This window comes from Miniopterus natalensis, chromosome 9 (genome assembly GCF_054644295.1).
Source record: "Miniopterus natalensis isolate mMinNat1 chromosome 9, mMinNat1.hap1, whole genome shotgun sequence".
Classification (NCBI taxonomy): domain Eukaryota; kingdom Metazoa; phylum Chordata; class Mammalia; order Chiroptera; family Miniopteridae; genus Miniopterus; species Miniopterus natalensis.
Window position 1 is genome coordinate 628,318 of NC_142089.1, and position 13,049 is coordinate 641,366.

At 47.7% G+C, this 13,049-nt stretch overlaps 1 protein-coding gene across 1 annotated transcript in view; it reads right to left on the reverse strand.

Annotated features, from left to right (window-relative positions):
- Positions 1-13,049, reverse strand: part of GNB1 (G protein subunit beta 1) — a 59,214-nt gene that overhangs the window by 37,100 nt on the left and 9,065 nt on the right. The window lies entirely within an intron of this gene.

Here is a 13,049-nt window from a genome sequence, read left to right on the forward strand (position 1 = left end):
ATTGGGAATCTGCGTATGTGGAGAACCAACTGTAGTTATATGCAAATTTTCAACTGTGCAGGAGTTTAGCACCCCTACGCCCCACGTTGTTCAAGGGTCAACTGTAAATCAAGTGAAACTTATGGTCAACAGACACACATGGCCCTGAAAAATAAAAAGACAACTACAGTATCTCTTTTAGTGGTGTTTTTCCCCTTTAAAAGTATTCAGGGCTTATCCACACTGTCTTATCCACTTGTGTCAGAAACAGGAGAAAAGGCACAGCCAAACTCAGAGAACATCTAATAAAGGCAGTCACTTGTTATTTTGACAGATCATTTATGTTTTCAGTTCATCTGCCACAACTGTCAAGAAAAACTCATAGGCTACCTTCCAAAAGTCAATTTTTAAGTAGAGTTGCTCAGATAATAAATTTCACTTTTCCACAGAAGCCACATTATAAATGCTAGTGAGGCCCCTTTAGTTGACATCCATAGGTCTTTCCTGCATGTCCTCCAATTTCCCCTCTGGCAACAGACAGCACCAAAATGACCAAACTTCCACTTCTGGAAAGGGAAAGACCCCTCCTTCGGTCCTCGCCCAGGTGCTTCCAGGGGTGAGCCCCTTTCTAGTGAGAGCACACACCCACCAGGCTGTAGTGACTAGTTCAGGACTGAGCCATTAAAACCCCAGCTCCCACACTGCACAGTGATATGCCTGAACACTGCAGCAAACTCACAAGGCACAAGATATTTTAAAGTTGACACAAGCACAGAGAAGCTCGACAGATGACAGACGCCAAGGGAGCAGCAAGCTCTCGATGGTTCTCAGTTCCAACAGCAGATGGCGCTACACCATTTCCCATGACATCACATCCTCACAAAGCCGGGTTTTCAGCGGTTGCTCTGATTACGAAAATCAACATGGGCAGGAAATGAAGGTGGGGTGCCAGTCAGATTCTGTAGTCTGAGAGCTGTACAGCCCATTAGTTAACAACAGCGGCTTATTTAAGAATAAAATAAAGTTTCCTTCAATTTATGGGTATTTTTTCAAATGGCTACTAAGCTCTTAGGACATAAATACCGGAGTTGTTTGGACTTAACAACTCAGCAAAGGAAACTGGAGGTATTTTTTTTGGCAGCACTGTGCAAATCCTAGAGACATGAGAGAGGCCAGAACTGGAATCACGGCGTTGAGCTTGAACTCCGGAAGGGGATGGAGGAGGCCAGGCACAGAGGAGCAGGGAGACAGCGCCTCACCACATACTGCACCACAGCCTCACCTCTCTGTTCCCCTGCTTTAGGTATGGGCTGGAAAATTGGACAATAAACTATAAATTCACCAGGAATAGGAACTGACTTTTTCAACTTCATGTTCCCAGAACAAAACCCAAGACCAACTCAGGCACTCTCCCGGGAAAAGCGAACTCTGCGTGCAGCCTTGACAACAGGTGCCTCTCAGAGACCTGAGGCCCTCGGGTGGGGAAGGCAGCAAGGACAGGCTGGGCAGAGGTGACGCCAGCCTCCCAACGGGCCACCGTGAGCAAAGCGACTGGAGAGTTGGTGCAGGAGACACAGGAGACAGGTGCAGCCTGTGGGATTCGGACTGGACCCTCGAAGGAGTGCACAGAAGGCCCAGGACACATTTCAGTGGTGTTCTGCCCAAAACACAAAGCCTGACTCTAACCTGAGGAAGCCCGACAGACCCAAGTGAGGGTCATTTCCCAGATAACTGCCTGCACCTGCGTGATGTCAAGTGTGAGAGCGGCCGTTCCAATTAAAGAACAGACATAACCTCTGAGTCCAACAAGTGGGTCCGGACAGGAGGCACCACTGTGAAGACACTGTAGGGACAAGCAACAAGATGTGGAACAGAAAGTAGCTCGGCACCAGTGTTAAATGTACTGATTTTGATAACTGAACTGTGGTTCTATAAAAACATGCCTGTGCTCTCAAAAGTACACACTGAGGTGATCAGTGGTAAAGGGGGAAACTAATGGGAATTTTGTGTTCTACTTCCTAATATATTCACATTTGTTTTAAAATAAAAGTGATGTGGGCATCATTACGGCAACCTGACAATCTCATGTAGGACAGATGGGAAACAAGAAGCCCCTTCTCTGACACTCAGTGACTGCTGGAACCCCATATCCCCTCATTCCTAGAGGTACCTCCGGAGCTGCCCCTTCAGGCAGGGAGGATGACCTCAGCCAGAGGGACCTGCTCTTTGGTGAGGAGTGAACTGTTCCCTGTGTGAGCCTCCAGAGGTCTGAGGGGCAGGAGGCATTAGACCATGGCAACAATCTGAGTGGGAGATGGCCCACCCACTCAATTCTCACCCTGTGTGAGCCACACCCCCAGTCTCCTGAGCCTCCTACTCAGTGGTGTCAAGCACTTCATTTCTATGGGAGTTGAACTAATCGGCTCAGCACAAGGCTAAGGAAATGAGGAGATCTCGGTGGAGTGGGTGGGAATCGCCCCTTGGAGAGTGTGGAAATGCCAGGGGAAGGGATGGGGCAGAAGTTCCACAGCGGGGGACGGAGTGAACGCAGACCTCCTCCACACCAAGGGGAGCCTGCCTTCACATGACCCTCGACCTCAGGAGTGGGGTAAGGCCCACACAACGTGGGTCTCCCTGAGGCACTGCTCACTGGAACGGTCCTGTGCATGGCAGGGTGCTGGGCAGCACTCTTGGCCTCTAACCACTAGATGCCAGTAGCACCCCAAGTGTGGCAACCCCAAATGTCTGCAGACACTGACAAATGTCCCTCTGAGAACTCAGTGACCATCTCTGCAGCCCAGGAATGGGCTTGGGTTTTTTCAACCAATTCAAGGAATGAGCTGTTCAGATGGGCAGGCAGAGGAGTGGTGCCTTAGACAGGGAGGAAGTGGGGCCTCAAGGCACAAAAACAAAGAGTGACAAATGCCCAGCCCCGTACCTTGCGCAACAACTTACGACCGACTTAAGTAACATTCCAGGTAGTTTGGATGATGTTAGAGCCTCACCCCCAACGGAAGCACACAGGAGAGTTCACGTGAGTGGTGCCACCTGAGTGGCTGCTACACTACAAAGGAGATGGGGACACTGGCCACCCAGAGCAAACACACCTGACACCGCAGAGATTTAACCAATCTGCACTGCAGTGCCTCATATGAGCCCTAAATGCCTTTCTTAGGGCTAAACCATTAGTGATTAAATCCCAACACCTTTCATGCATCGTTATTCTGTTAACTCCAAGAAAATTTTTAAAATGAACCCAAAGAACTTCCTCCCTGTCCTCAACAAGCCCATTTAGCTTAGTACACGTTAGCACATAACTGATAACAAAAAATTTTCAAGGAGAACAAGACACAGCATGTGTTCTGTGAGGCCGTGTTGCACAGTGACTGAAACCACAGGGGCTGGGTCTCAGCCTTGTGACCTCAGGTGAACTGATTCACCTTCAGGCCTGCCTGTCTGCAGGTGAGGGGTCAAAAGAAGGCAGGGTGGTCATTTTTTCTGCAGAGGCCCAGACAGCAAAGGTTTCAGGGTTGCAGGGAACTACAAATTCCGCTGTTGACTCTGCTGTCCCAAAGCAGCCACAGACGATGCATAAAGGAACAAGAGCTGTGCTCCAACAATATCTCTGTGGACAGAAACTCCAATTTCACATAACTTGTCCACATCACAAAATATGATGCTACTTTTGTTATTCAACCACTTTAAAATATAAAATATATTCAACCTACTCTTAGCTTGTGGACTATAAAAAGATGGCAGGCTGTAGTCTGCCAACCCCTGGCGTTCAGTAGGGTGCCTGGCACACAGCAGGTGGTCGATGCACAGGCAGTCACCATCCCAAAAGCCACGGCTACAGCAACTCCTGTCTACACACCCTGGAGTCTGCTATTGGGACCAGTGGCTGACCTCCCCAACACTATCACCACCTGTCTCCTCCTGCCTCCCAATTCTGTCCCTAACCACTCGGTTTTGCAGTGGCTTCTGTGGGCCTAAGAGTATACTCAACCAGACACACCAGCACCCTCGCACTCAGGGAAATAAAGTCTTGATGCTTTAAATCACATGATGTAATCTTGCCATGTGGAAGACTCCATTACACAAAAGACATCCCCATACATTTACACTTTAGGTACAATTCTCTTACAATGTATGTGTTCACCAAGAGAACACATTTCAGAGTAAGTCTCCCACACCTTCTGCTCTCTGCACAGGGCCTCACATCTCCATCAGCTACGACTGGCTCCACTGGCTCAAATTCTCCTGGTCTTCAGTTCTGCCAGGTTGTCTGAGAGTGTTATTCTTTAACATTACGGAAAAGTTCTGTATTTTAAAAAGCCACATTGTACTTGTTAACAATAACAGCATCCACAGCACCCACTCTTTATTTTAAATATTTTTTCTTGGCATCCATTCTTGTACAAAAACTAGTGAAAGGGCACAGGTGGAAAAAATGTGAATATAAGATGCTATGAAACAGCATCAATAAAAATCTCTTACCTCAAAGGCAAATTTAGTCAATTATACCTCGATAAAATAAATAAAAGCAAATGAACTAAAACCGAAATTTCCAGAAAGTGCTCATTTCAGCCATGCTAACTTTGAGAGCGTCTAATACTTTTAAATACAAATAATTTGCTTTTATATTTCCTACAAAATGAAAATATACTTTTCCCAATTATCATGATCTTGGCCAATTTTCCACAAAACAATACAGAGAAAGCGGTACCTTAATGGTACCCATACATGCTCTTCCCATCTGCCCCCAGAGAGCACTCATGTTACAGTAAGCAGGGGATATATTTCTTCCAGACTTCATCTGACATACATAGGTGTATTTATTTTCACAAATTAAGTGATACCACCTTCCCCAAACTTATACATATTCCAAAATTTCTGTCACCCCCTATCACGGCACTGTGCTCATCCCCTCATGACAACAAAGAGCCACCTTAAATGTTTTACCAACTGCACGGTATCCCATGAGCACCTTAATTTAACCAAACCCTACTGATGACTATTCGGACGGATCCATTCATTCATTCCACAAATACTTACTGAGACGTACTATGCCCCAGGAATGGTAAAGAGGAAATGAAGAAAAGATCTCTACCTCACGGAGCCTATAGTCTAGTGACTATTGACAAGTTTTTGCTTTTAGAACAAAATTTCTAATGAAGACTGTTTCTGATATTTTGTTTTTATAACTAGTTTTGTGGTAAGTACTCTTTTCTTTTGGGTAAGTTACTAAAAATAGAATTGCTGAAAAATTCATTTCCGAAATGCTTTTATACTAAGAACATTAACCCTTGACCGTATACTATATATTTCTAATATTTCCTCCAATTTGCTTGTCTTTGAACTTTAGTTGAAAGGTCTTCTATCAGGTGTCTTTTTCTATAGATCTGCTGAGTTTTAAGGCAGATAATCTTTATGGCTCAGAGCCCAGTGCCATGCTTAGTAACCTTTCCCCCACACACACCCTCCTCAAAGGTTATAAAACATTTCCCAATATTTTTCTAATACTTCCATGTCTTAATATTTCCATTTAAATCTTTAGTCCATCCAGAGTCTGTATGTGCTATGGAATTCAGTTTTCAACTGTATTTTTTTCCATCTTTTATGTTACACACCATCCACTCCCAACTAACCGTGGCCCAGCTGGGCATGGCTCAGCAGCTGAGCATCGGCCTAGGATCCAGGAGATAGAGGTTCGATTCCCAGTCAGGGCACATGCTCAGGTTGCAGGCTTGATACCCAGCAGAGGGAATTCAGGAGGCAGCCAATCAATGACTCTCTCTCATCATTGATGTTTCTCTCCCTTTCTCGCTCTGAAATCAATAAAGATATATTTTTTAAAAATAAATTAAATTAAAAAAAATAAAATGCTAACCGTGAACTGACTCCCCACAAGCCTACCATAGCCCAGACCACTCTGGGTCTGCCCAACCATGCTTCACATCTAACAGAGCACTCCCCTCATCTTTCCTTCACAGAACTGACTCCTCTCAAATGTCTATTCCCCAAATTAAGTGACATCCTTACACTATTCCAGCATCCACGTGCAGGAAAACTGCATTCTGGCTCTATGCTCGTGCCCACTCAGGGTGTCTTTACCTCTTCACAGGTCTCACACTGACTTAAAAGTGTTCTTCTCTTTACTAAACAGAGACAAGTTTCAGGCCTAACAATTATTTAATACGGTTTTTTTTTATTATTATTATTGATTTCAGAGAGACAAAGGAAGAGAAACATCAATGATGAGGGTCATTGATTGGCTGCCTCCTGCACGCCCCCTACTGGGGATGTGCCCTGATCGGGAATTGAACTGTGACCTCCAGGCTCATAGGCTGATGCTCAATCACTGAGCCACACTGGCCGGGCTGGCCTAACAACCATTTAGCAAGTGGCATTGGTCTATTTGCCTAAGAACTAAAAAATAAATAAAAATTAAAAACAATCCTAAAGTTCATGTCTATAGAGCAGTGATTTTCAACCTTTTTCATCTCATAAAAGGCACACAAACTAATTACTAAAATTCTGCAGCACACCAAAAAATACATATTTTGCCAATTTGACCAAAAAAGGAAAAAGGTATAATTTTGACTCATTCACACCAGACGGCTATTGCGCTGGCCGTTGTCATCGTTTCATTTGACAATCTAAAGGAAGAGCTCAGTGAGCCGACTAAAAGGTCGGGTGTTGCAGATTCTAAAAATTCTTGTGGGCCCTGGCCAGTGTGGCTCAGGTGGCTGGGCATTGTCCAGTGCACCAAAAGTTTGCTGGTTTGATACCCGGTCAGGGTACACGCCCGGGTTGGGGGCTCGATCCTGGGTAGGGGGCATGTAGGAGGCAGCCGTCGATGTTTCACTCCAATATTGATGTTTCTCTCCCCCCTTCCTCTCTCTAAACAAACAAACCAAAAAAATCAATTAAAAAAATTCTTTTTTAAAAAAAAAGAGAAGAATTCTTGCAGCACACCAGTTGAAAAATCACTACTAGAAAGAAGTTATTTACAAAAAAGCAAACATAAAAAGAGCTCGGCTTCGTCATGGACCTCGGCCCCCTTGTCTGCTCCAACCACTCATCACCTAAGACCGTGACTCACGTCACTGACTGTAAGGACACTAAAACAGAACCTCACGGTAAAGCAACTACAGAGTGCATTCAGGACTAGAAATTATAGACTACAGGACATGCAGCCTCAAGGGCACCTTTCTCTTCCTGGTGTCTCTAAGGTGGGATAAGGTTGTGGATGGGGGGGCGGCGGCAGGGGCACAGGTGCAGTGGGAGCCCCTTCTTATTGCCGCCCCCCAGCCATATGCACCCAGGAATAAGAAGCAGCATGAGGCAATGAGAGGAACCTGTTTGCCTGATCACAGTAGTTCATCATGGGGCTGGTTCCTCCTTTCCTCCAGATGACCTAATTTCCCTCCAACTTTCTCCCCAAGACCGTCCCTGACCTTATAATAGGTTGACATGTATAAAGCTTCAGAGTTACGCATATTCAATTTATCAGGGAACATCTATGCTAACTGGTACCTATTTATAATGCTGCTTTGTTATATGCCTTAAGATTCAAAAACAAAGACAACCTTTAGTTATGTTCGAAATCAAATCCCTCCTCCTCCCAATCAAAGCCATCTTTTTAATCTCACCTTCCAAACCTTAAGTTTCTGAGTTTAATGGGCACTTTATGGGCACTGCTGTGCATAAGAGAATTGTGAAATTACAGTAAGGTACTGTTTGCTGAAAGTTAACTGGTTCAGCCCATTTCCCAGATACAAAACAAGTTAAGATACAAATGAGTTAATGAAGAAGGGTCTATCCTCTGTCCCACGTCACCGCTAACTGGATCAACTGGACACCGACAAGGGTCAACTTTGAGGCCCAGAGGCCAACTGCAATGAAGGGCCCGTCTGCACAGCAGGCACATGCTGAGATGGGCCTGTGGGTAAAAGGAGGTGAGAACCCCAGCTTTCTAAGGCTCAGCCCCCCATTACTACCATGTCTCAATGTGTGGTCCAGGGACAGCAGCAGCAGGGGCTCCTGGGGCTTGTTAGGAAAGCTGAATCAGGATGGCACCTAATAAGACCCGGGGGTTCAGTCACCCAGTCAAGTTCTGATACCACCCAAATACCTGCACTGTTCCCACTCCACCCTCCAACTCCTGAGCCCTTCCATGCCCCGCCACAGTAAAACTTCCTGAAGCCACACCTACACAGGTGTTCTTCTCGCCAACTCCCATGTTTCAACTCTAATCTGGCTTCTACTCCCCACCATTTCACCTGGCATCTGCAGCCCTTCCCTCCAAGAGAAGGCTTTCCATCCCCCTTCACCTGAGCCCTTCCAGGCATTCTGGGCAGCACTTGACACCCTAACTGGCCCCCTTCCTCTACCGGCTGGGAAGCCCCCAAGGCCCCCACCCATGTGCAGTTCACAGTACCCATTACAAGAATTTAACTGCTGCCCGGCCGGGCATGGCTCAGCGGTTGGGCATCAACCTAGGATCCAGGAGATCAGGGTTCGATTCCCAGTCGGGGCACATGCCTGGGTTGCAGGCTAGGCAGCCGATCAATGACTCTCTCATCATTGATGTTTCTATCTCTCTCTCTCCCCCTCTTTTCCTTTCTCTGAAATCAATAAAGATACGTTTTTAAAAAAAAGAAAAAAGAATTTAACTGCTGTCTGTGGCTTCCAGGCTCACTCTAGGCCAACACACTCAGGAGCCAGCACTTGGGCTCTTCGTTGTCTGGTGTCCACTTTGACCTTCTGATGTCAATTCCCACTGCACAACCCATAAATCTGCCCACCCATCTGACCTCATCACAGGTCCCAACATCGCTGCCCTAGGTCCCTTCTTGTCCCCTGTCCCCCATATCCTGTCTATCAGCACCTCCAGAGCCAGCATGGATGTTTCTGTCTCCTTCCATGCCCTCAGGCCCACCCTGAGCCAGGCTACATCATCTCTCTTCAGCCTCCGTTAAACAATCTTGTCTCTATTCCCCCCCCAATAATCCATTCTTCACTTGGCAATCTAAACAATCTTTTAAAATTCACGTCTTGTCACTTCCTGCTTAAAATCATTCAATGACCTCCCACTGCACCAGAAAAAAAAAAAAAAAAATCCAAGCTTTGTTTCATAGCGTGGTATCTATAAAATGCACTATTCACACCAGGGCAGGTCTGAAGTCAAAGGAGGCACTGACCAGGCCAAGCCCACCCACCAGGTACGCACTGACACTGTCCTGGGCGCGTCAGGCCAGGTAACCAAGGCCTTCTCCCAGCATTAGCTGCAGCCACACCACCTCCCCCACTCAGGGCCTCTGCAATCACTGCTCTCCACCTGAAATGCAGTTTCTTCATCCACCTGGTCCTTCTCATCCTCCAGGTGTCGTCTGCTGAGAAAGGCCTCCCCATCATGCACAATGTGTGCTCCTCTCCACCCAGTGTCAAGCCCTCACCATAAGGTCTGAAGTCTGCTATTCACTAGTTCACTGTCTCCCCAGGACAATAAAGATCAGAAGCCATTTTGCAGTACTTACCCTCGAGCACAGTGCCCTGCCCAAAGTAGGCTTCTGGCAAATATTTGTTAAATAAGTTGATGTCTCTAAAGAGTGTTTTTGGAATCCACTCCACAGCAATCTCGGTATTAACTAGACATCCTAAAGCAGGCGATTCTGAACGGCATGCTATACGAAGGGCTGCAATGCAGAGGAAAACGTACGATGCTTTGCATCTCCTCCATCCAGAGCCAGAGTCTGTACTTCCTCACACCTCCAACCCGGCTGGGCCTTGTAACTTGCTTTGACCAACAGAACGCAGCAAAGGGACATGGGTCAGTCCCAAGCACAGCCTCAGGAAGCCTGGCAACTTCTGCTCTGGCACTCTTAAAACTCAGCCACCGGGGTGGCCTGGACAAGCCTGCTGGAGAGGTCCCCTGGAGGAAAACAGAGGAACCCTGACTAAAGGGCCATGGCAGGTGAGGCCACCCAGGAAGCTCAGACCCAGCCCACCTGCCAACTGACTGCAGCTGTTCACGAGAGCACAACCAACACCACAGACCAGAGAGGTCCCTCAGAGCTGAGTCCTGCCCAGCTGACCACAGTGAGCACTGGTTACTGGTTTCAGTCATTCAGTTTGGGGGTTGTTGTTATACAGCAACAGGTAACTGACACAGACTGGGACGGTATTTTTAAACCGCAGGATGCATGTTAGCTCCCAGTTCTTCACTCCTGGCACAACCGATACCTTGGGCTGGCTACCCTGCAATCTAGCAGCACCCCTGGAACACACCCCAAGTTGTGACAACTACAAAGGTCTCCAGACAATCAACAGTGGAGACAAAAATGCAAGAGCAGAACACTACCTGAAACTCCAGGGGCACCCGGCACTTGCCCAGGGGAGGAGGAGTCCCTGCTTTGGGGCCTTCTCTGGGCCTCTCCCTCATTAACTTCTGCTTCGGGCTGGTATGTATGTTCCCATCCTCCTCACTGGTCCCCAAGGACAGCTGGTGGGATGGGCACTGGCAGGAGCCTCCACCTATTCCTGTGAAAACTACCCACAAGGACATCACTCTTTTTTCCCCACAAACGAAACAAGACAGATGCAAAGAACAGAAAGTGACTGCCCGCCTCCCAAATACTCAAACCCCAGCTACTGAGTGGGCTCCAAGGACAACAGTAAGACAGCGCTGGCTAAAACCAGCCAAAACCAAGACGCTTTAAGCCAGCAAGTTTAGAAACTGTGCACGTTAGAAAGAAGTTAAAACAGTTAAAAGTAAATCTGACTAGAAAATTCCAATTTTATATACAAACGATTCTTTTAAATTGTTTCCCTTTTTAAAAAAAATATATTTTTACTGATTTCAGAGAGAGGGAGGGAGAGAGAGAGAAAACATCAATGATGAGAGAGTCACTGATCGGCTGCCTCCTGCACGCCCCGCACTGGGAATCGAACCTCGACCTTTTGGTTCATAGTCGACACTCAACCACCAAGCCACGCCGGCTGGGCTCCCTTCTTTTTTTCAATCCTCACCTGAGGATATATTTTTAATGATTTTAGAGAGAAGGGAAAGAAAGAGAGAGAGAAAGAGACATCGATCAGTCACCTCCTGCATGTGCCCCGACTGATACAGGGAACATGACCCTGGATCATGCCCTGATCAGGAATCCGGAGCCAGAGCCTGGATTCGCTACCTGTTGGTGTACAGGATGACACTCCAACCCACTGACCCACCTGGCCAAGGCCCATTCCTTTTTTTGTTAATACCCACTCAAGGATATTTTTCCAGAGCGAGCGGAAGAGAGGGGGAGAGACAGGGAGAGAAACATCGATGTGAGAGAGACACACTGATTGGTTGCCTCCCGCATGCCCCTGACTGGTCTGGGATCGAGCCTGCAACCCAGGTACGTGCCCTTGGCCGGAATCAAACCCGGTCCAAACCCAGTCCATAGGCCGACACTCTAACCACTAAGCCAAAAGGGGCTAGGGCCCAGGGCCCATTCTTTTAAACTTAAAGTGTACATTTATCATGTTTGAGAAACAGCATTTAGCACAGATAAGAGTAGATGGTGACAGGCATGATCACCTAAAGAGAGCCCACGGCTCAGACAGAAATGCCAGGCAGAGATGTGGGCAGGCACAGGCAAGCCCTGCGAGGACACCAAGGACAAAGAGCAGCGTAGCAGGAGGATCGGGAACTCAGGGAAGTGTTTCAAGGAAGTGGGTGGTCAGCTGAGCTCAATGCCAACAGGCAGAACATGCTGAAAACAGAAAGCCCGTTTCAGAGCTCTCTCCTGGCCATCAGAAGCAGAGGCGCTTATGGCCAGGAGAATGAAATGAGGTGGACAGAGACTCAAATGGATTTCCACCCAACTCCATCCACAATGACCTGGACAGCCTACCCGACTCCTAAACTTTGGTTCTGAGACGTGGCATCCTACAGGGCATCTCCGTGTTCTGTTTGTTTACTTAGTGCTCCCTTTAACCTGCAACTGACACATTCTTTTTCAAGCCTGAGTGTGAAGGAGGGGAAGACCTCGAGACAGTTAGGAATGAAGACTGAACAGGACACCAAGACGGTGTAAGTTATATAAGACCAAGGCCTGTTTGTGGGCAGCAGAGGGGCTGAGGAAGAGCTACAGACTGGGTTGGTGAGTATGTTCTCCCCGGGGAGAGGCCTCCTCTAATAAGACAGGAAGGAGGCGATGCAGACAGAAGTCCTGCAAGACGGAAGGGAAGGAAGAGGCTCGTGCGTGCCAGGTCCACAGTGTAATAATTAAGAGCACAGGCCCTGGAGGCAAACTACTCTCATTCAAACACCGGTTCCACTGATTCCCAGCTGTGACCTTCGTTAATTGCCTCATCTTCCTGTCACTTTAGCCATCTGTGAAATGGGGTTAGTAGCCACAGTACCTGCCACAGAGTTGATGTGCGACCACGCAGTAATCACACTACGTCCTCACCATGGTGCCTGGCACAGCAGGCGCCCAACAAACACCAGCTAACTAACAGCACCAGGATCCATAGGCCAAAGTGCAAGTTCGTCTAATGCCGAAGGAATGCCGGCTGGAGGGCCCAGGTCTGAACAAAGTTATTCCAGCAGGCAAACCTTGAGCTGCTCTCCTGACAACTTTGTATATATGAAGCCCATGCCAAGTGGAGCACCAACAATCTCCCAGGGCCTCTTATTTTAGCTCCAAGCAGTCCTTCCTGGGGCTTTTACCTCTGCCCAGATAACTACCTGCCTGGCTCATCCTCTCACCTCCTCCAGGTCTCTGCTCAAACGCTTCCACCACCCTCTTTAAATGAAACCCCAGCCATCTCCATGGCCCAGCAGGCCTTCCTTTTCAGTACCGCCTGTCCTACCATCTGAGATGACACTCCTCCCACCAGGGCAGGGCTGATGTCTCCTCATGCCCGCCACCAGCTGCTCCCTGGCACTGCTTAAGCCTGTGAATGAGCGTTTTATTGAAGGTGCCCCTTCCCCTTCACAGGCTCCTTCCTGAGCAGCTGACAAAGTTCAAGCAGTCCTATGTGAGAGCAAGGCAGAACAGAACCTCCCTCGATCC